Source organism: Dendrobates tinctorius, unplaced genomic scaffold (assembly GCF_039654945.1).
Source record: "Dendrobates tinctorius isolate UK_male_01 unplaced genomic scaffold, ASM3965494v1 ptg000029l, whole genome shotgun sequence".
Taxonomy (NCBI): domain Eukaryota; kingdom Metazoa; phylum Chordata; class Amphibia; order Anura; family Dendrobatidae; genus Dendrobates; species Dendrobates tinctorius.
The window spans coordinates 22,935,766-22,961,960 of NW_027361697.1; positions in this window are offsets into that span (position 1 = coordinate 22,935,766).

Here is a 26,195-nt window from a genome sequence, read left to right on the forward strand (position 1 = left end):
CACAGAAGAAGAGTTCAGGGGATGAACTGATCACCAGCCATCCACATCTTTCACCGATGAAAATCATTTGGTTTATTATGAAAAGAAAAATCCGGCATAGACCCCGGATGGTAAAGCAAACAAGAATGGGACATTATTCCTTTCCCATAACTCTAGTAATTGGTCTCATTTCTTGCCAGATGTTTACAGACTGTTGTAGAAAGAAGATGGGATGCTCCACAATGGTAGACACAGCCTTGTCCCATCCTTTTGAGCTGTGTTACTGCCATCTGTCATGGACTCCACTATGGCTGCCACCAATTTGTCCTGATCGTGACACGGGTTCTTTGGATGCTACTGTAAAGGGGGATTCCACTTCCCACACTCACTCATCCACACCACATTTTCTTGTTGCCACCACTTGCCGTTTTTCCAGCCCAGCTTCAATTGCTTGTTCACAGAGGGGGAAGCAGTGATCCAATGACCCCAGCATTTCATCTGTATAACTCATAATTACACTTATGACACCATCAATTTCTAAATGAGTTACTTTTATGAAAATGAAATGAAATATCTAACTTTCACCTTCTTATCTATGTTCTGCTGGGAATAAAATATGACAAGAGACTTCCAAATCATTGTATTCTTACTTTTTCATATTTTATAAAGCATCTTAACTTTATTGGGGTTGTGTTTATAAAAGAGATCTCCTGATCATCATTTGGATGGACTTCAGCGTGATGAACGAATGTGCTGGGACAAGGTGTTATCCGATCATGCTCGTGTGCTAACCGAGTGACTTCAGCATGACACTAGTCGGAACAGAGCCAAACACAAAACAAACAAAAATATTGGGAAAATTACTAATATTAAAGAAAATACAGCTAAAGAATTAAATGAAAGGCTGTGCTTAAGATTGTGGACATTACATATACAAAGGTAAAAGTGGTACAATAGCTCCAGATTTCTCAGATTGCTCCAGTATTTCAGTGTAACGCCAAAAATATTTTAGGTTTTAATTTCTGAAAACACCTAAATACACATAAACATTTCTGCCAAATAAATCCACACAAGTATGTAACAAGTGGAATTTATCTCATTAAAATGATTCCTTTTCTTGAAGCGGAATATAGAATTTAGCATAGTTTGTAGTTATATATTGCTTTTCCATACCTTTGGCTACAGTCACACTGCCAAATGTGGTTGGAAAACTGTGGGGCGAAAAAATTGAATAGCAGAACAATAAAATAAAGGCAAGAATATAAAACCAATACACAGAACGTTAGACTTCTGGGGACCAGTCCAGTTTGGCGTGAAGGCAAGTGGGAAGGATTGAGAGTGTAGAACTAGAGTTATAGAGTGCTATTTAGTACATATGGAAACGTGTTCATTTCTTACTTTAGGATATCTGCCAATCCTACCAGCATTTTCTGCTTACACCGATGTGTTGATTATTATATTATTCCATCTCTTTTCAAATAAAGATTATTTTTATAAGGGCATGGCATATGTTGCAGTTAAATACAAACATTGACAAATACATTTACATTGGGTGAAAAAAATATTGAACACGTCACCAATTTTCAAAGTAAATATATTTCTAAAGGTCTTATTGACATTACATTCTCGCAAGATGTCGGTAAACCATCCAATCCACACAGACAAAGAAATCAAACCATAAATGAATCTATGTGTAATAATGAGAATTGACATAAGGAAAAAGTATTGAAAACATGAAGAAAGAGACGTGCAAAAAGCCGTGGAAAGTCATGACACCCGATAAAATCTATCGGTAATTAGAAAGCAATCCTGCATCCTGGCACTTAGTGAAAAATAATATCAGCTGGTTCAACTGTTGGCCTATCTCATGATCTCATTACCAGGTACCACACATGAAACATCTCCTGATGGGTAAAACCAGTGAGCTGCCTCAAGAACTTCACAACCTTATTGCTGCAAAACATACTGATGGCATTGCTTACAGTAAAATTTCTAAACTAATGAAGGTTCAAGTGAGCACTGTTGGGGCCATAATCCAGAAGTGGTAAAAACATCATTTCACCATAAACCGACCACGACCAGATGCCTTCCGCAAGATTTCTGACAGAGGAGTGAAAAGAATTATCAGAAGAGTTGTCCAAAAGCCAATGACCATCTGTGGAGAGCTACAGAAATATGTGGAATGAGGAGGTATATTTGTTTCAAAGAAAACTATAAGTAATTATTATTATTTATTTATATAGCGCCATTAATTCCTTGGTGCTGTACATGAGAAGGGGGTTACATACAAAGTTATAGATATCGTTAACAGTAAACAAATTTACAATGACAGACTGGTACAGAGGGGAGAGAGGACCCTGTCCTTGCGGACTTTCCTTCTACTGGATAGTGGGAAGAGACAGAAGGTCGGGGGTGCAGCAGCTCTGGTGGTGATGAGGCGGCAGCTCAGGTGGTGGTGAGGCGGCAGAATGGTTATTGCACACTGTAAGCTTTCCTGAAAAGATGGGTTTAAAGGTTCCGTTTGAAGGATCCGAGGGTGGTGGATAATCGGACGTGTTGAGGCATGGAATTCCAGAGGATAGGGGATATTCGGGAGAAATCTTGGAGGCGGTTGTGTGAGGAACGAATAAGTGTGGAGGAGTGTAGGAGGTCTTGGGAGGATCGAAGATTACATGAGGGAAGATATTGGGAGATTAGTTCAGAGATATAGGGAGGGGAAAAGTTGTGGATGGCTCTGTAGGTCACTGTTAGTAGTTTGAACTGGATTTGTTGGGGAATTGGGAGCCAATGGAGGGATTTGCAGAGGGGAGAGACAGGAGAGTAGCGAGGAGAGAGTTTGATTAGTCGGGCAGCAGAATTGAGGACAGACTGGAGTGGTGCAAGAGAGTTAGCAGGGAGGCCACAGAGGAGAGTGTTGCAGTAGTCAAGGCGGGAGATGAGGGCATGTACAAGAGTTTTAGTAGATTGAGGGCTGAGGAAGGGACGGATTCTGGAAATATTTTTGAGTTGGAGGCGACAGGATGTGGCAAGAGTTTGGACGTGTGGTAGGACAGGGCAGAGTCGAGAGTTGCTCCGAGGCAGCGGATTTCAGGTGCGGGAGAGAGCGTGATGCCGTTTACCATAATAGATAGATCGGGTAGGGAAGATATGTGAGAAGGAGCAAAGATAAGGAGTTCAGTTTTGTCTACATGGAGTTTTAGGAAGCAAGAGGTGAAAAAGGAGGATATGGCTGATAGACACTGCGGGATTCTGGACAGCAGAGAGGTGACATCTGGGCCAGAGAGGTAGATCTGAGTGTCGTCCGCATACAGGTGGTACTGGAAGCCATGGGACTTTATGAGTTGTCCTAGGCCAAGAGTATAGATGGAAAAAAGTAGGGGCCCCAGGACAGAGTCTTGGGGGACTCCAACAGAGAGGGGGCGGGATGAGGAGGTAGTGTGGGAGTGGGAAATGCTGAATGTGCGGTCAGAAAAGTATGAGCAAATCCAGGACAGGGCAAGGTCTTTGATGCCAAGGGAAGAAAGGATCTGTAGCAGTAGGCAGTGGTCAACTGTGTCAAAGGCAGAGGCCAGGTCGAGAAGGAAGAGGATGGAGAACTGTCTGTAGCTTTGGCTATGAGTAAGATTAGTAATTTTGGTCAGGGCAGTTTCAGTGGAGTGGTGGGGGCGGAAGCCAGATTGCAGGATGTCAAGGAGGGAGTTGGATGAGAGGTGGGAGGAAAGTTGAGCATGGACATGCTGTTCAAGGAGTTTGGAAGCAAATGGGAGCGGTGATATGGGGCAATAGCTGGGCATAGCAGTTGGGTCAAGGTTTTATTTTTTGAGGATGGGTGTTATGGTGGCATGTTTGAAGGCAGAGGGGAAGGTACCAGAAGTTAGGGATAGGTTGAAGAGATAGGTTAGGGCTGGAATGATCACGTTAGTGAGGTTGGGGAGCAGGTGGGAAGGGATGGGGTCACAGGTGGTGAGGTGTGATTTAGAAAGGAGGTCTGGTATGTGGAGTCGTTGGGGTGGTGGAACAGTAAAGGTTTGCCTTGTTTGGTCGATCTTGCTTTTGAAGTAGATGGCAAAGTCCTCAGCAGAGATGAGTGGAGTTGGAGGTGGCAGTGGTGGGCGGAGGAGAGAGTTAAATGTGCTGAACAGTTGTTTTGGGTTGTGGGATAGTGAAGATACAAGGTTTGTGAAATAGGTCTGTTTAGCAGAGGTGAGGGCTGATTTAAAGGCAAATGTAGCTTGTTTGAAAGCAGTGAAATCGTCTGGCAGGCATGTTTTCTTCCAACGCCGCTCCGCGACCCTGGATGCTTGTCGAAGTTTTTTGGTGAGGTTGTTGTGCCAGGATTGCCTAATGGTTTGTCGCACTTTGCCATGCATGAGAGGAGCGACTGAGTCTATGGCTGATGTGAGGGTGGCGTTGTAGAAAGCGGTGGCACTGTCCGTGTTGTGGAGTGATGATATGGAGGACAGAGGTAGAAGAGAGTCTGAGAGTCTGTGAATGTCTAGGTGTGCGAGGTTTCTGTGAGGATGTGCTAGTGGCTGGACATGGGCGGCAGGTGAGAAGGACAAGGATGAGAAGGTGAGTAGATGGTGGTCAGATAGGGGGAAGGGAGAGGTTGTGAGACTAGATAGGGAACATAGGCGGGTGAAGATGAGGTCTAATGTATGTCCATCTGTGTGGGTGGCTGTGGAGGACCACTGAGTAAGTTCAAAGGATGAGGTAATTGACAGGAGTTTGGAGGCTGCTGGCTGTCAATGGGGATGTTGAAGTCCCCCATGATGATGGTGGGGATGTCAGCAGAGAGAAAGTGGAGGAGCCAGGTGGAAAATTGGTCAAAGAAGGCAGTGGCTTAGCCCGGTGGTCGGTATATGACAGCCATTTGGAGATTAGAGGGAGAGTAAATACGGACAGAGTGAACCTCGAAAGAAGGGAAGATAAGGGAGGGTGGGGGTTGGATAGGGTTGAAGGAGCAGTTTTTAGAAAGGAGGAAACCCACTCCTCCACCATGTCTGTTGCCAGGGTGAGGAGTGTGGATAAAATAGAGGCCGCCATAACTCAGTGTGGCCAGGGAGGCTGTGTCAGGGGGTGTCAGCCAGGTCTCAGTGAGGGCCAGGAAGGAAAGGTTGCAGGAGGTAAAGAGGTCATGGATCACGTGGAGCTTGTTGCAGATGGAGCGGGTATTCCAAAGTGCTCCAGAGAGAGCAGGAGGGAGGGGGTCAGTGGCACAGGTTTTTAGTGTGAGAGATTGCGGTAGTTTCTCTTAAGGCCCCTTTACATTTAGCGATGCACCAGCGATCCGACCAGTGATCTGACCCGGTCAGGATCGCTGGTGCATCGCTAAATGATCGCTAGTGAGCTGTCCCACAGGCAGACCTCACAGCGATGCAGCAGCAACGCAGCGCACGATACTCACCTTTCACACACAGCGATCCTGATGTCCTCCCGCCCGCCTCCACGTGTCGCTCGTCGTCACAGTAGGAAGCCCAGCAGGAAGCTGACGACGAGAAATGGAGCCGGACATTCTCGCGCGATCAGAGTTGGACAGCGGGGGATCAGGTCGGAGGTAAGTATCACACATAGCGATATCGCTATAACGTCACAAAATCGGTGATGTTATAGCGATATTGCTAGCGATATCGCTATGTGTAAAACCCCCTTTAGTGTGAGAGAGATAGGGGTGAGGATTAGTGGGATGTATGAGGCAGAGGGGGCAGGATTGTGGGATATGTCACCAGCAGTGAGAAGAAGCAGAGAAAGGGAAAGCAGGTGGGTGAAGGAGAGTGATCGTCTTGTATTGTATGTTAGTAGGAGTGGTCTGAGGTTAAGGAGTATGTCTGCAGATAAAGCGAGGTGGGGGTAAGAGAGAGGGGGAGATAGTTATTTGGTTCAAAGGTGCAGGGGTTTGGGGATAACGAAGAAGAGTGAAGATTAGTGTAGCAAAAACAGTGATAGCAAATGTGAGCATGGTTAAAGAGCAGGTAAAAAAAAGCAAGTAAAGTAAGAAAGCAGTGGTTAGTTTTACCGTCTAACTGAGTTCTGAACTATATCTGGTATATTTCTCATGTATCACTTTAAAGATGTCACTTCAAATTATGTCACATCTGACCAAGGTCATATCTGACCTGCTCTGTTCAACTTATACCATTGAAATGTCCATGAAATGAAGCCAGGTGAGGTAGAGAGGGAGGAGGAGGAGGGGGTTGGAGGACGGTTCACAGCAGGGAGTAATTAACATTTAATAGCCATTAATGTTTACATGTTGGGTTTTGGGGCAAGATCTTCCATAAAGACCACTTCTGACCAGAATTCTCTGATAGCAGATGGGTGGAGCTGGGTCGCACTGGTTGTTTCCAGTTCTGAGCTGATGGCACTGCTGGACATGTCCTGATTTTGAAGAGAAGAAAGCATGATGTGTCTTTCATTTACTACACTAAATTTCCTTGGCATCTATGGTCCTAAATGTTGCCTATTTCTTGATGCTTTTTCAAAACAGCTTGAATAGCACATCCTAAAGACTTAGTCTGCTTTGAAATCTTGGAAGGGACCTTGCTGATGTAGTACCTTGTCTCTTGCTGCTGTTCCCAGTCTTGCCATCTTGTGTGGGTAACCAAATCTAGACCAATCCGTAATAAATTATCAAACTATAGAAGGCATTAAAGAGTACCAAAAATAGATAATACCTATACAATACTCTCAAAGGTAACCTGTCACGTGAAAATCTATCATGTGAGGATAGTCTGCAGGTTAATATTGTTCTGAACATGTCTGGCATCAGCACTTAGATCTCCGCTGTTGGGAGAAAATTAAATAGTTCCTCCTGGCAGTGTTCGGGGTGGCACCGACGTGGTTTTGGTTACCGCTATGTGTATAGAGAGTGGTGGCTGTAACCACACCTCTGGCACTGACTGAGAGCATTGCTGGACTAGGGATGGCTGTCAGTGCCGGGGATGCAGTTACAATTGCCACTGTGACTGAATCGGCTTGGGCGCCATCTCCATTTCTAATGCCCAAACGTTACCGGGAGGAATAAAAGTTCCTTTCCCTCGGAGCAGCCGGGGTTTCAATGCCGGCGCTGGGCAAGTTCTGAATGCTATTAACATGCAGATTAACCCCATATCTACAGGTTAATAGTATTTTTTCACATGAAAAGTTCCCTTTAAAACAAAAAATGTAGTAGACAACAACCACATATAAATATATACACTCACTGGCCACTTTATTAGGTACACCTGTCCAACTGTGTGTTAAGACTTAATTTCTAATCAGCCAATCACATGGCGGCAACTCAGTGCATTTAGGCATGTAGACATGGTCAAGACAATCTCCTGCAGTTCAAACCGAGCATCAGTATGGGGAAGAAAGGTGATTTGAGTGCCTTTGAACGTGGCAAGATTGTTGGTGCCAGAAGGGCTGGTCTGAGTATTTCAGAAACTGCTGATCTACTGGGATTTTCACGCACAACCATCTCTAGGGTTTACAGAGAATGGTCCGAAAAAGAAAAAAAATCCAGTGAGCGGCAGTTCTGTGGCTGGAAATGCCTTGTTGATGCCAGAGGTCAGAGGAGAATGGGCATACTGGTTCGAGCTGATAGAAAGGCAACAGTGACTCAAATTGCCACCCGTTACAACCAAGGTAGGCAGAAGAGCATCTCTGAACGCACAGTGCGTCGAACTTTGAGGCAGATGGGCTACAGCAGCAGAAGACCACACTGGGTACCACTCCTCTCAGCTAAGAACAGGCATCTGATGGCTACTTTCAGCAGGATAATGCGCCATGTCATAAAGCTCGAATCATCTCAGATTGGTTTCTTGAACATGACAATGAGTTCACTGTACTCAAATGGCCTCCTCAGTCACCAGATCTCAATCCAATAGAGCATCTTTGGGATGTGGTGGAACGGGAGATTCGCATCAGGGATGTGCAGCCGACAAATCTGCGCCAACTGTGTGATGCCATCATGTCAATATGGTCCAAAATCTCTGAGGAATGCTTCCAGCACCTTGTTGAATCTCTGCCACGAAGAATTGAGGCAGTTCTGAAGGCAAAAGGGGGTCCAACCCGTTACTAGCATGGTGTACCTAATAAAGTGGCCAGTGAGTGTACATCTTATTAAATACAAAAAAACCAAGTAATACATAATTACTGAAAAATAAAATGTTAATAACTGCACATAAACACTCTCCCAAAAAATAGTCAAGATTCAAATCAGGAAAGTGCACCCTACAATATTAATTACACCCACTTGTAGGAAAGTACCCTAAGGCCGGTGTAACACTAGAGAGGAATATGGACGAGTGAGAGGCGTTAAAAAAACGCAATGCACACGGACCAATGATTCTCTATGGGGTAGCGCCCATCAGCCGTATTTTTGTCGCATATTTTATACGGACCGTGCCAATCGCAGCATGCTGCGATTGTCAGCGTACTACGACCGTAGTACGCCAATGCAAGTCTATGGGTGCGCAAAAAATACGCATTACACACGGACCACACGTGTGACTTGCAAGAAATACGCAAGACTTCTCCTGGTGACAGGAAATGTGTCAATCCATCATCAGGAAGCTTAGACATGCAAATTAGCTCAAAAAGTGCTCCAGACATTCAGGAAGTACGCCTCCACGGAATCCTGCAGCATCATGTCTAGCCACATTAATGTTGAGCTCCTAATTGTGTTGGTCCAGGAAGGTCCGAACTTTGGGACCAACGGGATGCCCATTATTCTGACCGGGGCCGCAAAGAGGCGGCATGGAGGCGCATCTGTGTGCACATGTTCCCAGACTATGCCCAACGGCCACGTGAGGAGCAGCAACAAATTCGTAAGTAATTGCCATTTTTACCAATCAGCTTAAAGGCCAGAAGTGAACTTTTTGAAATGTAGCCCCTACAATCCTATACTGTGTATGAGGTATCCATGTTTGCTAAAGAAAAATGTAGCTAAAAACCACCCCCTACTAGGCCACGTGACTATGTGAAATGTTAGGAACATTGCTTGGCACAATTCACAAAGGTTACAGTCACTTTTCACTTCACATTGCAGTTGAGGATGTGATGAGACGCTAGTGCAGCATCCGCGACCAGTACCGGCGGGAAAGACAGCAGAGGGCGAGGAGTGGGGCAGCAGCACTGACCAAGCAGAAATACATCTATTTTGACCAATTGGCATTTTTGGCACCCAGTATGGATCTCAGACCGTAAGTACAGACATCACACCACATGACACATATGCTTTTTAGGGTCAGAGCTACATTTTGTTTTTTTGTACATTTCCTAACAGACCTCAATTCAACCTCACAGAGAGGGAGACAGGGTCAGATACTGAGCCCATTATAGACCCGGATGGGGGATGTGAAGAGGTGACTGGCCCATCTTCTGAACAGAGCTTTTGCAACCCCCAAGCTCCACCAGCATCAGGCCCAGAATCAGGTTCTGCACCTGGTCAAGACCTAGCAGAGACACCAGCAGCCAGCAAGCAACAGCAGCAGCCCTACTGGCCGTGTTGAGGGGTCCCCCCAGCCTGCAGCTATAGGCCGCCGTGGGAGATGGAGAAGGGACAACACTGCCTCTGATACCCGGAGGCATGTAGACACAGGTGTTTAAATTACCTGTCCAGGGCTGCCCAAGATGAGGGTGAAGAGGCATATTTCCGAAGCCTGGCCCGGTACCTCCGTCCCCTACCCCGTGAGGTGAGGCTACGTGTGCGAGGATCCATTCAGATCCTAATTGATGCATGCACACACCCCAATGACCCATATGAGTTGTTTGAGTATCTTAAGAGGTGGCAGCTCTCAACCCGTAACTGTCTCCGCCTTGCCTGACAACCAGATGTGCATGCTCAATAAGGATCTGAGTGTCCGCCTGCACGTGTGCCTACACCTCCACGCATCCCCCCCCCAAACCAACCTTGGCAACAACATGGCCAAATGGCAGCCTATAACCAACCTGCCCAATATGGCCACTTGTACAGACCTGGTGTTGGAGGCTGGCCCCAACCTGGGTTTGGACGACATGGTCATATTGGGGGTATGATGGACGTGGCTACAATCAGCCACAGGATTTTAATCGACAGTATCCTTATGGTCTCTTTGGTGCGCAGCTGCAGGAACATGGCCACATATTCCCACAGGGCCAAGATCCTCCACCCCAACAGGGTGATGGTCAAGCTGGGCACCCCAACCCCCAACAAAGAGATGAAGGCCTCCCGCCATCACCTCCGCCAAGCTACCAGCAGTTCTAAAATAGAAAATTGTTTTATTTTTTGTTTTTGTTGGTAATTATCATATATTGTTACCTATTTGGGTGTCCAAATATGCAAATGTTATATACAGAAAAGGCTAAATGGCCTGGGCAATATCTGCCATATGAAAAAAATATGGTAAACAGTATTCTAACCTATTTTTTGCATTTATAAAAAATTTGAAGATGCATCTTTGGCCCTCTTCTTGAATTATTTTAGGCATTCGAATAAGTAAGTCAACTTTATCACATATAAACCGACCACACACATCATAGAACAACAAAAAATAACATATTCACACACATAAGAACATCACAACATAGATACAGCCTGATCTTGCCAGGTAGTAGCACCCTGAGGTGAAACAAAATACAGTGTGAAAACATCACGTACTTTGAATCCTGAGAGAGGACGCCGTAAAGGGAGCACATGTGGCCTAGGCCTATCCCCATTGTCCACCACACCTTCAGTGACATCAGATGAGGAACAATCATGCAGTGTAGTGAAGTTATGGAGGACCACACAAGCTTTGATGACCTCATTGACACTGGCTTCACTCAGCTGAATGGCAGACTGGAGGACACGCCATTTGGCACAAAGAATGCCGAAGGCGCACTCCACCAGTCTTCGGGCACGTGAAAGGCGTAAATTAAAAATCCTGCATCGGTGGTCAAGGTTTCTGCGCGGGCATGCCTCATGACATGCCTGGTCAATTGGAAGGCTTCATCACCCACTAGGACATAAGGCACAGCTTCTTGATTTGAGCCTGGTAGCTGACGTGGTGGTGGTAGGTCCAACAGGTTATTGCGCAGCCGCCGACCCATAATGGAAGAATTGAAGACTCTAGAGTCTCCAGTTCTTCCATAAGCCCCAATGTCTACAATTATACATTTGTAGTTACTGTCAACCAGAGCCAACAAAACTACAGAAAAATATTGTTTATAATTATAGAATTGGGACCCTCAGTTCGGCGGCTTACGCACATGCATGTGCTTCCCATCCAGGGCTCCAATACAATTGGGGAATTGGCAGTACAACTCAAATCCTCTGGCAATCCTCAACCAGTCTCCCGTCTTGGGCTCTGGCATGTCCAGATGATGAACTCTGGACCAGATTTCAGAACATGTAGCACGAACGATGCCGGATATTGTCGATCACCGAATCAAAAACTCCAGATGGAGTGTTGCATAAGAAAGGCCAATTGAGAGGAACCTACAATTAAATAAATGTAGAAAATATATACATTAAAATACATACAATATATCTTGGATACCAGCTCCCAGCGTCGCTGATCGTTGGCATCTCGCTGTCACATGCAGCGATGCGCGCTGGCCAGCAGGAGACCAACGATCAAAAAATGGCCCAGGACATTCGAGCACGATCAGCAATACCTGGCGGGGGGGCTGGTCGCTGATGCATGTCACACACAGCGATGTCGCTGGCGAGATCTCTATGGCATCACAAAATCAGCGATCTCGCTGTGTGCGACGAGGCCTTTAGAGTTAATTTCCTCCCAGCAGTGGGGTTTTATATGCAGGAGCCAGACAGGTTCAGAACGCTACTAACCTGCTGATTACGGTAACCCCATTTCTGGGGCCTGAGGTATACAGAACATGGGTGGTACATGGGGCCTGGGGTATACAGCACATGGGGGGTACATGGAGCCTGTGGTATACAGCAAATGGGGGGGTACATGGAGCCTGTGGTGTACAGCACATGGGGGGTACATGGAGCCTGAAGTATACAGCACATGGGGGGGTACATGGAGCCTGAGGTATACAGCACATGGGGGTAAATGGAGCCTGAGGTATACAGCACATGGGGGGTACATGGAGCCTGAGGTATACAACACATGGGGTACATGGAGCCTGTGGTATACAGCACATGGGTGGTACATGGGGCCTGGGGTATACAGCACATGGGGGTACATGGAGCCTGTGGTATACAGCACATGGGGGGTACATGGAGCCTGAGGTATACAACACATGGGGTACATGGAGCCTGTGGTATACAGCACATGGGTGGTACATGGGGCCTGGGGTATACAGCACATGGGGGGTACATGGAGCCTGTGGTATACAGCAAATGGGGGGTACTTGGAGCCTGGGGTGTACAGCACATGGGGGGTACATGGAGCCTGAGGTATACAGCACATGGGGGGGTACATGGAGCCTGATGTATACAGCACATGGGGGGTAAATAGAGCCTGAGGTATACAGCACATGGGGGGTACATGGAGCCTGAGGTATACAGCACATGGGAGGTAAATGGAGCCTGAGGTATACAGCACATGGGAGGTACATGGAGCCTGAGGTATACAGCACATGGAGGGTACATGGAGCCTGAGATATACAGCATATGGGGGGTAAATGGAGCCTGTGGTATACAGCACATGGGGGTACATGGAGCCTGTGGTATACAGCACATGGGGGTACATGGAGCCTGAGGTATACAGCACATGGGGGTACATGGAGCCTGTGGTATACAGCACATGGGGGGTAAATGGAGCCTGAGGTATACAGCACATGGGGGGTACACGGAGCCTGAGATATACAGCACATGGAGGGTACATGGAGCCTGAAGTATACAGCACAATGGGGGGTAAATGGAGCCTGTGGTATACAGCACATGGGGGGTAAATGGAGCCTGAGGTATACAGCACCTGGGTGGTACATGGGGCCTGAAGTATACAGCACATGGGGGTACATGGAGCCTGAGATATACAGCACATGGGTGGTACATGGGGCCTGAAGTATACAGCACATGAGGGTACATGGAGCCTGAGGTATCGTGATTACCTTGAACACTGCAGCCGCACAGGAGGACCTGACACTTTCAGCTCTGCTATCTCGCTCAGCAGTGGATGGAGCGGGGGAGGGCAGCGACTCCTGTCAGGGTTGGTTCCTGTGTGCGGAGTCCGGCGTCTCCCTGGTGCAGGCTCGCTGACAATGCAGCCCCCTTGTCTATTGCTGCAGCAGGATTATAACTCTCCCTCTCCTGGAGCCGGCCGCAGGAGTCTCCCCACTGACTCAGTCCCTCACCTGGAGCCGCACAGAAGGAGTCTCCCAAGTCCCCACTGATGGGAAAAGTGCGGCAAGATACCGCGCGCAACTCTTAAAGGGCCCGCGGCCAAAAATAGGGAAAGTGGGGAAAGCACCTGCGGGCCGCACAAAATGATATGGCGGGCCGTATACGGCCCGCGGGCCGGACGTTCCCCACCCCTGTTTTAAAGCATATATTTCTTACCAATTCATAATGCTTCTTGGCAAAGAAGGGGTTACTGAGTAACAGAATTATTTGAGAAACTTATCATCTACATACATTCTGTAGCTGAGGAATACATACCGTAATGTAAGGAGAAGCTGCTCCTCCGCAGAGATACATTTGCGCATCCGGGTGTCCTGGAAGGTGATCCCTGGGCGCACTGTCTCCAACAAAACATCAAAGGTCGAAACGGTCATCCGACAATAGAGGAAAAACTTGTCAGGATGTGTCCTCAGGGCTACATAAAGCCTGTGAAAATGGCCTTTATTGAGGAGCTGTCTCAAATGTGGATGCACCCACGTTCATCTCCTCCTCCTCGGATCTACAATCACTGGGTATGGCTGACCAAAGCGGCGGGACAAAACCCAGTTGAAGAGAACACGGTCAGTTGGGGTGAACTGAAGTGTGTCAGACATATTTGCTAACAACCACCAACACACCAACACAAGCACAGCACCAAAATGGGCAGATTGGAGGCTGCCACCTGATGTTGAGGCAATAAATAGGGTTGGTGCTGATGATTTAAATTATGTGCAGGCCTCAAAACCGTTAAATGTCCATTTTGCAAGATTGCGAGAAAAAACGCTATACGGATCACATACGGATTACATACGGATGCTTACATGAGAAAAATACGCGGCCACACCCTGACAACGGATGACATACGGAGTACTATTTAGGGACCATTTATGCGTATTACGGCCCTAAAATACAGTCCGTATTTCTCTACGGTGTGTGTGACTCCAGCCTAAGGTATGACACGGGGGTCAGCCAAACCAGTATCAAAACTGAGAAACACCCACATCAAAGAGGACAATAATAGCTCCTACCACACGCCATGCTTAGTGGACCATAAGAATCACACTGCTCAGTACCCTGAGGATTTTTCTTTAGTAATTATGTCATTTAATTTTTCTGTGTTTAATAAAATTAATACATTTGTATTTGGTTATTTTATTTTTCCCACCTTTGTTGTAGTGCAGTAAAGGATGTTCACCTCCCTGTGGGTCACGTGGACATCATGCATAGTATGTGTCTTTGGAGTAAACCATCTCCAGTGGAACGTATGGGACGTTACATGGTTTAATATATATTTGGCCCGAGTATAATAAAACTGTGTGTGCTCTCCTCACATATTCCCTAGTATAACCTGATATGGATTTAGCTTTCTCGTGTCCCCAGCGAGAGGCTCAGCTTTCCGAAATAACTGTGGTCTGCCTTCTCACCTAATTTGATCATCAGGAAATCTCTCTGCTTTAATAAAGTCAGCATTAATAGGTCAGTGTATTTGTATGGAGTTGACATCCTTTCACGGAGCCAGTTCTTCCAGGAAAGTCAGGCTGTCAAATGCCCTGTCTGATTTTCTTATGTGAAGGGATTTTTGATTGCTGGTATCTGAGAGCTGAAACTAAGCGGATTGGGCAGAATAATGCAGAAATACAAAGTGAGCAATAGAGGAGCGACATGTCCATACAATGTCTACAGACGGCTGTAACACAACACTGATTCTCCAGTCCTCGATGACGCCAAGTATTTCCTAATCCGGAGCACAGTCATCTTTTGTGGCGATTACCGTTACAGCCTGAAACTGTCGGGGGGACATTACCTACAGCGGGATAGTGACCATAGTAAGTAGTTTTGCTGCTTTTTAACCCCTTCACGACCAATGATGCCACTTCGGCATCAGGAAAACTGGTACCAATCTGACCAGTGACGCCTATGTGGCGTCATGACTTTAAAGCCCCCCTGCGGGTCGGGTGACCTAGGTCACTGAAAGGTCACCCAACCCACAGATACAGGGGGCTTTGTACTTCACCATGGGGGGCGTGGCTTCGCCCCCACATGGCTACGATCGCTCTGATTGGCTGTTAAAAGTGAAACAGCCAATCAGAGCGATAGTAATATTTCATCAATGAAAATTGATGAAATATTACAATCCAGCCATGTGCGACGCTGCTGTAGCATCGGACATGGCTGGTGACACCGATCGACCCCCCCACGGTTAACGGAGGCGATCTGCCCCCCACCTTCCCTCCGCTCCCCCGCCTTCCGATTGCCCCTCCTCCCACCCCCCAGTACTCACCGAGCGCCGCTATGGCTCCCGGTGTCCCGCGGTCCCGGAGCATGGGCGCCGCCATATTGGAAAATGGCGGGCACATGCGCAGTGCGCCCGCCGGCTGCAATTTCCTTTCATTCATTATGATCACTGTGATAAACTCTCACAGTGATCAAAATAGAATGAAAAGTAAATAAACCCCCCATTTATCACCCCCATAGGCAGGAACAACTAATAAAATAAAGAAATTATTTTTATTTTTATTTTTCCATTAGGGTTAGGGTTAGGGTTGGAAAGAGGGTTAGGGTTGGAAAGAGGGTTAGGGTTGGAATTAGGGTTAGGGTTGGAATTAGGGTTAGAATTAGGGTTAGGGTTGGAATTAGGGTTAGGCTTGTGGTTAGGGTTATGGTTAGGGTTGGGATTAGGGGTGTGTTTGGGTTAGGGTTATGGTTAGGGTTGGGATTAGGGTTATGATTAGGGTTAGGGATGTGTTGGGGTTAGGGCTGTGGTTAGGGGTGTGTTGGGGTTAGGGTTGAAGTTAGAATTGAGGGGTTTCCACTGTTTAGGCACATCACGGGGGTCTCCAAACGCGACATGGTGCAAACATTGAGTCCAGCCAATTTTGCGTTCGAAAAGTCAAACGGTGCTCCCCCCTTCCAAGCCCCAACGTGTGCCCAAACAGTGGTTTACCCCAACATATGGGGTATCAGCGTACTCAGGAAAAATTGCACAACAACTTTGGGGGTCTAATTTCTCCTGGTACCCTTGGGAAAATAAAAAATTGGGGGCTAAAATATTATATTATTTTTTTATTTTATTTTCACGTCTCTGCGTTATAAACTTCTGTGAAGCACTTGGGGGTTCAAGGTGCTCATCACAGATCTAGATAGGTTCCTTGGGGGGTCTAGTTTCCAAAATGGGGTCACTTGTGGGGGGTTCCACAGTTTAGGTACATCAGGGGCTCTGCAAATGTAACATGATGCCCGCAGACCATTCCATCAAAGTCAGCATTTCATAATGTCACTACTTCCCTTCGAGCCCTGACGTGTACCCAAACAGTAATCCCCACCCACATATGGAGTACCAGCGTACTCAGGACAAACTGGACAACAAGTTTTGGGGTCCAATTTATCCTGGTACCCTTGTGAAAAAAAAATTGCTGGCTAAAAATCATTTTTTTGATGAAAAAAAATTATTTTTTATTTTCACGGCTCTGCGTTATAAACTTCTGTGAAGCATTTGGGGGTTCAAGGTGCTCATCACAGATCTAGATAGGTTCCTTGGGGGGTCTAGTTTCCAAAATGGGGTCACTTGTGGGGTGTTCCACAGTTTAGGTACATCAGGGGCTCTGCAAATGTAACATGATGCCCGCAGACCATTCCATCAAAGTCAGCATTTCATAATGTCACTACTTCCCTTCGAGCCCTGACGTGTACCCAAACAGTAGTCCCCACCCACATATGGAGTACCAGCGTACTCAGGACAAACTGGACAACAAGTTTTGGGGTCCAATTTATCCTGTTACCCTTGTGAAAAAAAAATTGCTGGCTAAAAATCATTTTTTTTAGGAAAAAAAATTATTTTTTATCTTCACGGCTCTGCGTTATAAACTTTTGTGAAGCACTCGGGGGTTCAAAGTGCTTACTATGCATCTAGATAAGTTCCTTGGGGGGTCTAGTTTCCAAAATGGGGTCACTTGTGGGGGCTCTCCAAACGCGACATGGCAGCGCTAAATATTCCAGCATATTTTCCATTCAAAAAGTCAAATGGCGCTCCTTCCCTTCTGAGCCCTGCCGTGCGCCCAAACAGTGGTTTATGACCACATATGAGGTATCGGTGTACTCAGGAGAAATTGTCCAACAAATTTTAGGATCCATTTTATCCTGTTGCCCATGTGAAAATGAAAAAATTGATGCTAAAAGAAAATTTTTGTTGGAAAAATTAAAATGTCCATTTTTTCTTTCCACGTTGCTTTAGTTCCTGTGAAACACCTGAAGGGTTAATAATCTTCTTAGGGGGTCTAGTTTCCAAAATGGGGTCATTTGTGGGGGAGCTCCAATGTTTAGGCACACAGGGGCTCTCCAAACACGAAATGGTGTCCGCTAACGATTAGAAGTAATTTGCATTTCAAAAAGTCAAATGGCGCTCCTTCTCTTCTGAGCCCTGCCGTGCGCCCAAACAGTGGTTCCCCCCACATATGGGGTACCAGCGTACTCAGAACAAACTGGACAACAACTTTTGTGGTCCAATTTCTCCTGTTAGCCTTGTGAAAATTAAAAATAGCGTGCTAAAAAATCATTTTTGAGGAAAAAAAATTTTTTTTTATTTTCACTGCTCTGTGTAATAAACTTTTGTGAAGCACTTGGGGGTTCAAAGTGCTCACTACACATCTAGATAAGTTCCTTGGGGGGTCTAGTTTCCAAAATGGGGTCATTTGTGGGGGCTCTCCAAACGAGACATGGCAACGCTAAATATTTCAGCATATTTTCCATTCAAAAAGTCAAATGGCGCTCCTTCCCTTCTGAGCCCTGCCGTGCGCCCAAACAGTGGTTTATGACCACATATGAGGTATCGGTGTACTCAGGAGAAATTGTCCAACAAATTTTAGGATCCATTTTATCCTGTTGCCTATGTGAAAATGAAAAAATTGATGCTAAAAGAAAATTTTTGTTGGAAAAATTAAAATGTCCATTTTTTCTTTCCACGTTGCTTTAGTTCCTGTGAAGCACCTGAAGGGTTAATAATCTTCTTGAATGTAGTTTTGAGTAGCTTGAGGGGTGCAGTTTTTAGAATGGTGTCACTTTTGGGTATTTTCTGCCATATAGACCCCTCAAAGTGACTTCAAATGTGAGGTGGTCCCTAAAAAAAATGGTTTTGTAAATTTTGTTGTAAAAATGAGAAATCACTGGTCAACTTTTAACCCTTATAACTTCCTAACAAAAAAAAATTTTGTTTCCAAAATTGTGCTGATGTTATTTAGTAACCACTTTGTGTCACATAACTCTCTGGTTTAACAGAATAAAAATTCAAAATGTGAAAATTGCGAAATTTTCTAAATTTTTACCAAATTTCTGATTTTTTCACAAATAAACGCAAAAATTATCGACCTAAATTTACCACTAACATGAAGCCCAATATGTCACGAAAAAACAATCTCAGAATCGCTTGGATGCGTTGAAGCGTTCCTGAGTTATTACCTCATAAAGGGACACTGGTCAGAATTGCAAAAAATGGCCTGGTCATTAACCCCTTCACCCCCAAGGGTGGTTTGCACGTTCATGACCGGGCCAATTTTTACAATTCTGACCACTGTCCCTTTATGAGGTCATAACTCTGGAACGCTTCCATGGATCCCGGTGATTCTGACAATGTTTTCTCGTGACAAATTGTACTTCATGTTAGTGGTAAAATTTCATTCAAATAACTTGCGTTTATTTGTGAGAAAAACGGAAATTTGGCGAAAATTTTGAAAATTTCGCAATTTTCCAACTTTGAATTTTTATGCCCTTAAATCACAGAGATACGGCACACAAAAAACTTGATAACTAACATTTCCCACATGTTTACTTTACATCAGCACAATTTTGGAACCCAAATTTTTTTTTGTTAGGAAGTTATAAGGGTTAAAAGTTGACCAGCGATTTCTCATTTTTACAACACCATTTTATTTTTAGGACCACATCACATTTGAAGCCACTTTGAGGGGTCTATATGATAGAAAATACCCAAAAGTGACACCATTCTAAAAACTGCACCCCTTAAGGTGCTCAAAACCACATTCAAGAAGTTTATTAACCCTTTAGGTGCGTCACTGGAATTTTTTTGAATATTTAAAAAAAAATGAACATCTAACTTTTTTTCATAAAAAAAATACTTCAGGTTCAATTTTTTTTATTTTACCAAGGGTAACAGGAGAAATTGAACTGCAAAAGTTATTGTGCAATTTGTCCTGAGTACGCAGATACCTGATATGTGGGGGGGAACGACTGTTTCGGCGCATGGCAGAGCTCAGAATGGAAGGAGCGCCGTTTGACTTTTTCAATGCAAAATTGTCTGGAATTCAGATTGGACGCCATGTCACGTTTGGAGAGTCTCAGATGTACCTAAACAGTGGAAACCCCCTACAAGTGACCCCATTTTGGAAACTAGACCCCCCAAGGAACTTATCTAGATATGTGGTGAGAACTTTGAACCCACAAGGGCTTTACAGAAGTTTATAACGTACAGCGGTACAATTAAAAAATCATATTTTTTCCACAAAAATGATCTTTTCACCCCAATTTTTATTTTCCCAAGGGTAACAGGACCCTAAAAGTTATTGTGCAATTTGTCCTGAGTACGCTGATACCCCACATGTGGGGGTAAACCACTATTTGGGCGCATGGCAGAGCTCGGAAGGGAAGCAGCGCCATTTGACGTTTTTGGCTGGAATTGAGATCGGACACGATGTCGCGTTTGGAAAACCCCTGATGTACCAAAACAGTGGAAACCCCCCACAAATGACACCATTTTGAAACTAGACCCCTTAAGGAACTTATCTAGATGTGTGGTGAGAACTTTGAACCCCCATGGGCTTCACAGAAGTTTATAACATAAAGCCATACAATTAAAAAATCATATTTTTTCCACAAAAATGATCTTTTCACCCTCAATTCTTATTTTTCCAAGGGTAACAGGACCCTAAAAGTTATTGTGCAATTTGTCCTGAGTACGCTGATACCCCACATGTGGGGGTAAACCACTATTTGGGCGCATGGCAGAGCTCGGAAGGGAAGCAGCGCCATTTGACGTTTTGGGCTGGAATTGAGATCGGACACCATGTCGCGTTTGGAAAACTCCTGATGTACCAAAACAGTGGAACCCCCCCACAAATGACACCATTTTGGAAACTAGACCCCCTAAGGAACTTATCTAGATGTGTGGTGAGCACTTTGACCCCCCCCAGTGCTTCACAGAAGTTTATAACACCCGGGCATGAAAATAAAAAATTAGTATTTTTTCCACAAACATGATCTTTTAATCACCATTTTTTTTATTTTCCCAAGGGTACCAGGAGAAATTGGACCCCAAACGTTGTTGTCCAATTTGTCCTGAGTATGCTGATACCCCATATGTGGGAGAAAACTACTGTATGGGCACACGTCGGGGCTCGGAAGGGAAGTAGTGACGTTTTGGAATGCAGACTTTGATGGAATGGTCTGCGGGTGTCATGTTGCCTTTGGAGAGCCCCTAATGTACCTAAACAGTGGAAACCCCCCACAAATGACACCATTTTGTATACTAGACCCCCCAAGGAACTTATCTAGATGTGTGGTGAGCACTTTGAACCCCCCAGTGCTTCACAGAAGTTTACAACGCCCGGGCGTGAAAATAAAAAAATTCGTATTTTTTCCACAAACATGATCTTTTAGTCACCATTTTTTTATTTTCCCAAGGGTACCAGGAGAAATTGGACCCCAAAAGTTGTTGTCCAATTTGTCCTGAGTATACTGATACCCCATATGTGGGAGAAAACTACTGTATGGGCACACGTCGGGGCTCGGAAGGGAAGTAGTGACGTTTTGGAATGCAGACTTTGATGGAATGGTCTGCGGGTGTCATGTTGCCTTTGGAGAGCCCCTAATGTACCTAAACAGTGAAAACCCCCCACAAATGACACCATTTTGTATACTAGACCCCCCAAGGAACTTATCTAGATGTGTGGTGGGCACTTTGAACCCCCCAGTGCTTCACAGAAGTTTACAACGCCCGGGCGTGAAAATAAAAAATTCGTATTTTTTCCACAAACATGATCTTTTAGTCACCATTTTTTTATTTTCCCAAGGGTACCAGGAGAAATTGGACCCCAAAAGTTGTTGTCCAATTTGTCCTGAGTATGCTGATACCCCATATGTGGGAAAAAACTACTGTATGGGTACACGTCGGGGCTCAGAAGGGAAGTAGTGACGTTTTGGAATGCAGACTTTGATGGAATGGTCTGCGGGTGTCATGTTGCCTTTGGAGAGCCCCTAATGTACCTAAACAGTGGAAACCCCCCACAAATGACCCCATTTTGAAAACTAGACCCACTAAGGAACGTATCTAGATGTGAGGTGAGCACTTTGAACCCCCAAGGGCTTCACAGAAGTTTATAATGCCAGGGCATGAAAATAAAAAAATCGTATTTTTTCCACAAACATGATCAATTAGTCCCCAATTTTTTCATTTTCCCAAGGGTAACAGGAGAAATTGGACCCCAAAAGTTGTTGTCCAATTTGTCGTGAGTACGCTGACACCCCATATGTGGGAGAAAACTACTGTATGGACACACGTCGGGGCTCGGAAGGGAAGCAGTGACGTTTTGGAATGCAGACTTTGATGGAATGGTCTGCGGGTGTCATGTGCGTTTGGAGAGCCCCTGATGTACCTAAACTATTGAAACTCCCCACAAGTGACCCCATTTTGGACACTAGACCCCCCACGGAACTTATCTAGATGTGTGGTGAGCACTTTGAACCCCCAAGTGCTTCACAGAAGTTTATAACACTCGGACGTGAAAATAAAAAAATCATTTTTTTCCACAAAAATTATATTTTTGCCCCCAATTTTTTATTTTCCTAAGGGTAACAGGAGAAATTGGACCCCAAAAATTGTTTTGCAATTTGTCCTGAGTAGGCTGATACCCTACATGTGGGGGTAAAACACTGTTTGGGCGCATAGCAGAGCTTGGAAGGGAAGGAGCACCATTTGACTTTTTCAACTCAGAATTGGCTGGAATTGAGATCAGACGCCATGTTGCATTTGGAGAGCCCCTGATGTGCCCAAACAGTGGAAACCCCCAATTCTAACTCCAACCCGAACCCCAACACGCCCCTAACCCTAACCCTAGCCCTAACCCTAGCCCTAACCCTAACCCTAGCCCTAACCCTAACCCTAGCCCTAGCCCTAACCCTAACCCTACCCTAACCCTAACCCAACACACCCCTAGCCCTAACCCTAGCCCTAACCCTAATGGAAAAATGGAAATAAATACATTTTTTTAATTTTATTATTTTTCCCTAACTAAGGGGGTGATAACGGGGGGTTTGATTTACTATTTATGGCGGTTTTTATGTTTGGCGGCTGTCACACGCTAAAAGACGCTTTTTATTGTAAAAATAGTTTTTGCATCACCACATATTGAGAGCTATAATTTTTCCGTATTTTGACCCACCGAGTCATGTGAGGTCTTATTTTTTGCGGGACAAGTTGACGTTTTTATTGGTATCATTTTCGGGCACGTGAAATTTTTTGATCGCTTTTTATTCCGATTTTTGGGACGCAGAATGAACAAAAACCAGCATTTCATGAATTTCTTTTGGGGGGGGTGCGTTTACACCGTTCCGCGTGCGGTAAAATTGATAAAGCGGTTTTATTCTTCGGGTCAGTACGGTTACAGCGATACCTCATTTAGGTCGTTTTTTATGTTTTTGTCGGTTTTATGCAATGAAAACTATTTTATATAAAAAATAATTATTTTTGCATCGTTTTATTCAGCGAGCTATAACTTTTTTATTTTTTCGCTGATGATGCTGTGTGGTGGCTTGTTTTTTGCGGGACAAGATGCCGTTTTCAGCGGTACCATGCATATTTATATGCATCTTTTTGATCGCGCGTTATTACACTTTTTGTTTGGCAGTATGATAATAAATCATTATTTTTTGCTTCGTTTTTTATTTTTATTTTTTAAGGGGTTCGCTAAAGGGGTTAACTAATGGGACAGTTTTATAGGGCGGGTCGTTACGGACGCGGCGATACCTAATATGTGTACTTTTATTGTTTTTTTTTATTATTTCCAAAAAATGGATTTATTGGGGGAATATTTTTTTTTTTTTTTCTAATTTATTTGGCGATTTTTTTTTAATTATTTTTACACTTTTTTTAATTTTTTTTTTTACTTTATTAAATAGTCCCAGGTGGGACATCACTGTCCTGTGACAGATCGCTGATCTGTCACATCACAGATCACTGTGACAGATCAGCGATCTGACACAGGCACTGCAGAAGGCTTCCTCATGCCTGCGCTTTGCAGGCACTGAGGAAGCCAGCTTCCGCAGGCCCCCGAAGGCCCCCGTCGCCATCTTGGATTCGGGGGCCTGGAGGAAGGGAGTCCCCCGCAGCAGCGCTGCACATTGCGCTGCCGTGGGGGGCTCAGGGAAGCACGGAGGGAGCCCCCTCCCTGCCGATGCTTCCCTTTAACCCCCGGTACACCGCGATCATGTTTGATCGCGGTGTGCAAGGGGTTAACGTGTCGGGGGCGGTCCGTGACCGCCCCTGACACATTGTTCCGGGTGTCAGCTGTGATAATCAGCTGACACCCGGCCGTGATCAGCGGCGCTCACCACGTGGGCGCCGCTGATCGCGCCGACGTACTATCCCGTCCCCGGTCATACGGGCCCGGGTACCGTGGACGGGATAGTACGTCGGATGGCAGGAAGGGGTTAAGGTCAAAATAGGCTTGGTCATGAAGAGGTTAAAGACAGTAAACTTGAAACATCCCTTAGCCCAAATAACATAACACACGCTCTTATTAATGCGCCTCTTATTAGTGTGAATTGTATGTTACTCGTTAAGCTGCAAAACTTCTCTTCCACTGTAACTGCGGGTAAAAATCCATTTAGAAGGTGAAAGAGAAGTGTATTTCATTATATGGCCATCTACCTGCAGTGCTGGACTGGGACCTAGTGCAATCTGACAAAAAATCGGATTGCACTCGGCCCAGTGTTATTCTATGGGGCAGTGGGCATCTGTGATTATTTTCTCATGCCGATTCTGCAGAATGCTGCGATTCCACCAGATTCTCCATCTCCTCTGCTGTCGACGTCCATGGGAAGCACCCTGCACTCACGTGGCATCCGAGTGCAGTGCGATGTTTCACAAGCACCCATAGACTTGTATCAGTGCGTGCAGTCCATTGTCCATCCATGAGTGCGTGCAATCAATGAGTGCATGTATGCATACAAGTCTATGGGTGCATGTGAAACATCGAACTGCACTCAGATGTCACTGGCAGCAGAGGAGACGGAGAAATTGTGATCTGATTTTGTGTGCGAGAACATTGGAGCACTGACACTCAGCTTACGCTCACAGCAGAGCAGGAACCAAGGGTCATTAGCATATCACATCCGTTGCCATACACTAGTGTGACTCTGGCCTTAGAATCAGTCAGTCCCACCATCTGTCCTTGCATGCTGTTTATAGTCGCACAGGGCTATGTCAGACCCACACCTATAGTTCACCCTTTCATTGCTGTGCTGCTTGTCAGACGAATGGGGTCACACTACCGCTACTTGCATGGGAAAAACACCAGTGCATCCCACAATTTCAAAATCAAACCCCCCCAAAGGTATGAACTGGGATATAAACTGGTGTGCATGCAGCATGTAAGCGCACATTCACACTGGCCTTATCTACATGCATGTCACTTGACAAACGGTAATTGTTGTGAGTTCATTTTCCCCTTCATTACTGAGGCCCGAGGAACTCCCTCTTCTGGTAAAGAAAGATAGTGAGCCTGATTGTCAAACACCTGAGGCTGATGATTGTGACTGGCTGAGTGGAGTTACGGACTGGATATAATGCTGCCGACGCCCTTCTGCCCTGCGGGTGATTTCTCTGTGGGATCCTTGGAGACCAGTCTGAATTCCTTCTCCTCCAAAGCTAAGTTTGCTGCTCGGCCTTTTGCTTTTGTGCTTTGACTTTGTTTTTGCTTTGTTTTTCTGGATTTCTGCCATTCCCTGCTGGGGTGTGCTGAATTCATTTAGCTCTGTCTTCTGAAAATACCTGAGTGCTGATTCAGTTTTTGAAGCCTAGCTGCTTCAGGGCCTTTTTCATATCAGCTGGTTGGCTTATGTCTTTGATAGGGTTTTGGCAGATTGCAGACAGCAGCCTTCCTGTCCTTTCCTATCTAGGTAGTTTTGGGGCCCCGTCTTTGCTCAGTCTATCTTTCTGTCTGTGTTGGTGTTTTCATCTTGCTTCACCGTCATTATATGTTGGGGGCTGCCTATTGCTTTGGGGTCTGCTCTGGGGCAGTTTAGATTTCCCCTTTCTTTCTTTAGGCCTATGTATTTCTCCGGCTGTGATCGAGGGGTCTAGGGCATCGTAGGAACCCCCCACGGCTACTGCTAGTTGTGTTGATAGGTTCAGGGGTCTGCAATCTGATAGTTGGCAACTTCTCTGGATTTCTGGACTTAGCTTGTATTTCTGCTTTTGCCTCCTACGGTGACTCATTCATAACAGGTAATGTTTTTAATATTAGAGTTAGGACTGTCCCAATTAGGGTCACCATGAAGTGGTGGGATTATGTTTCTGTCTTTGTGTTTTTCTGTTCAGTGGCCCATGTAAATGTGCGCTTACGCGCTGCATGCACAACAGTTTATATCTCAGTTCATACTGTAAAATATATCAAAATTTTAGTAAATATAATAGAAAAAAGATAACAGGACAATCACAAACAAAACATGGTAGAGGTACAACATAGTGACGCTATGGGAAAAGGATCACCCTTCCATTGTAAAAGCATTAGAGGGAGACATATTGCAATAGCTAGTCTGCAGGCAACGCCTGATCATGGAAGTATCCATAACTAGACAAATCATATCAATACAATAATAAAGTGATGAAGCTTACCAATAAGGTGCCAAAGGGGAA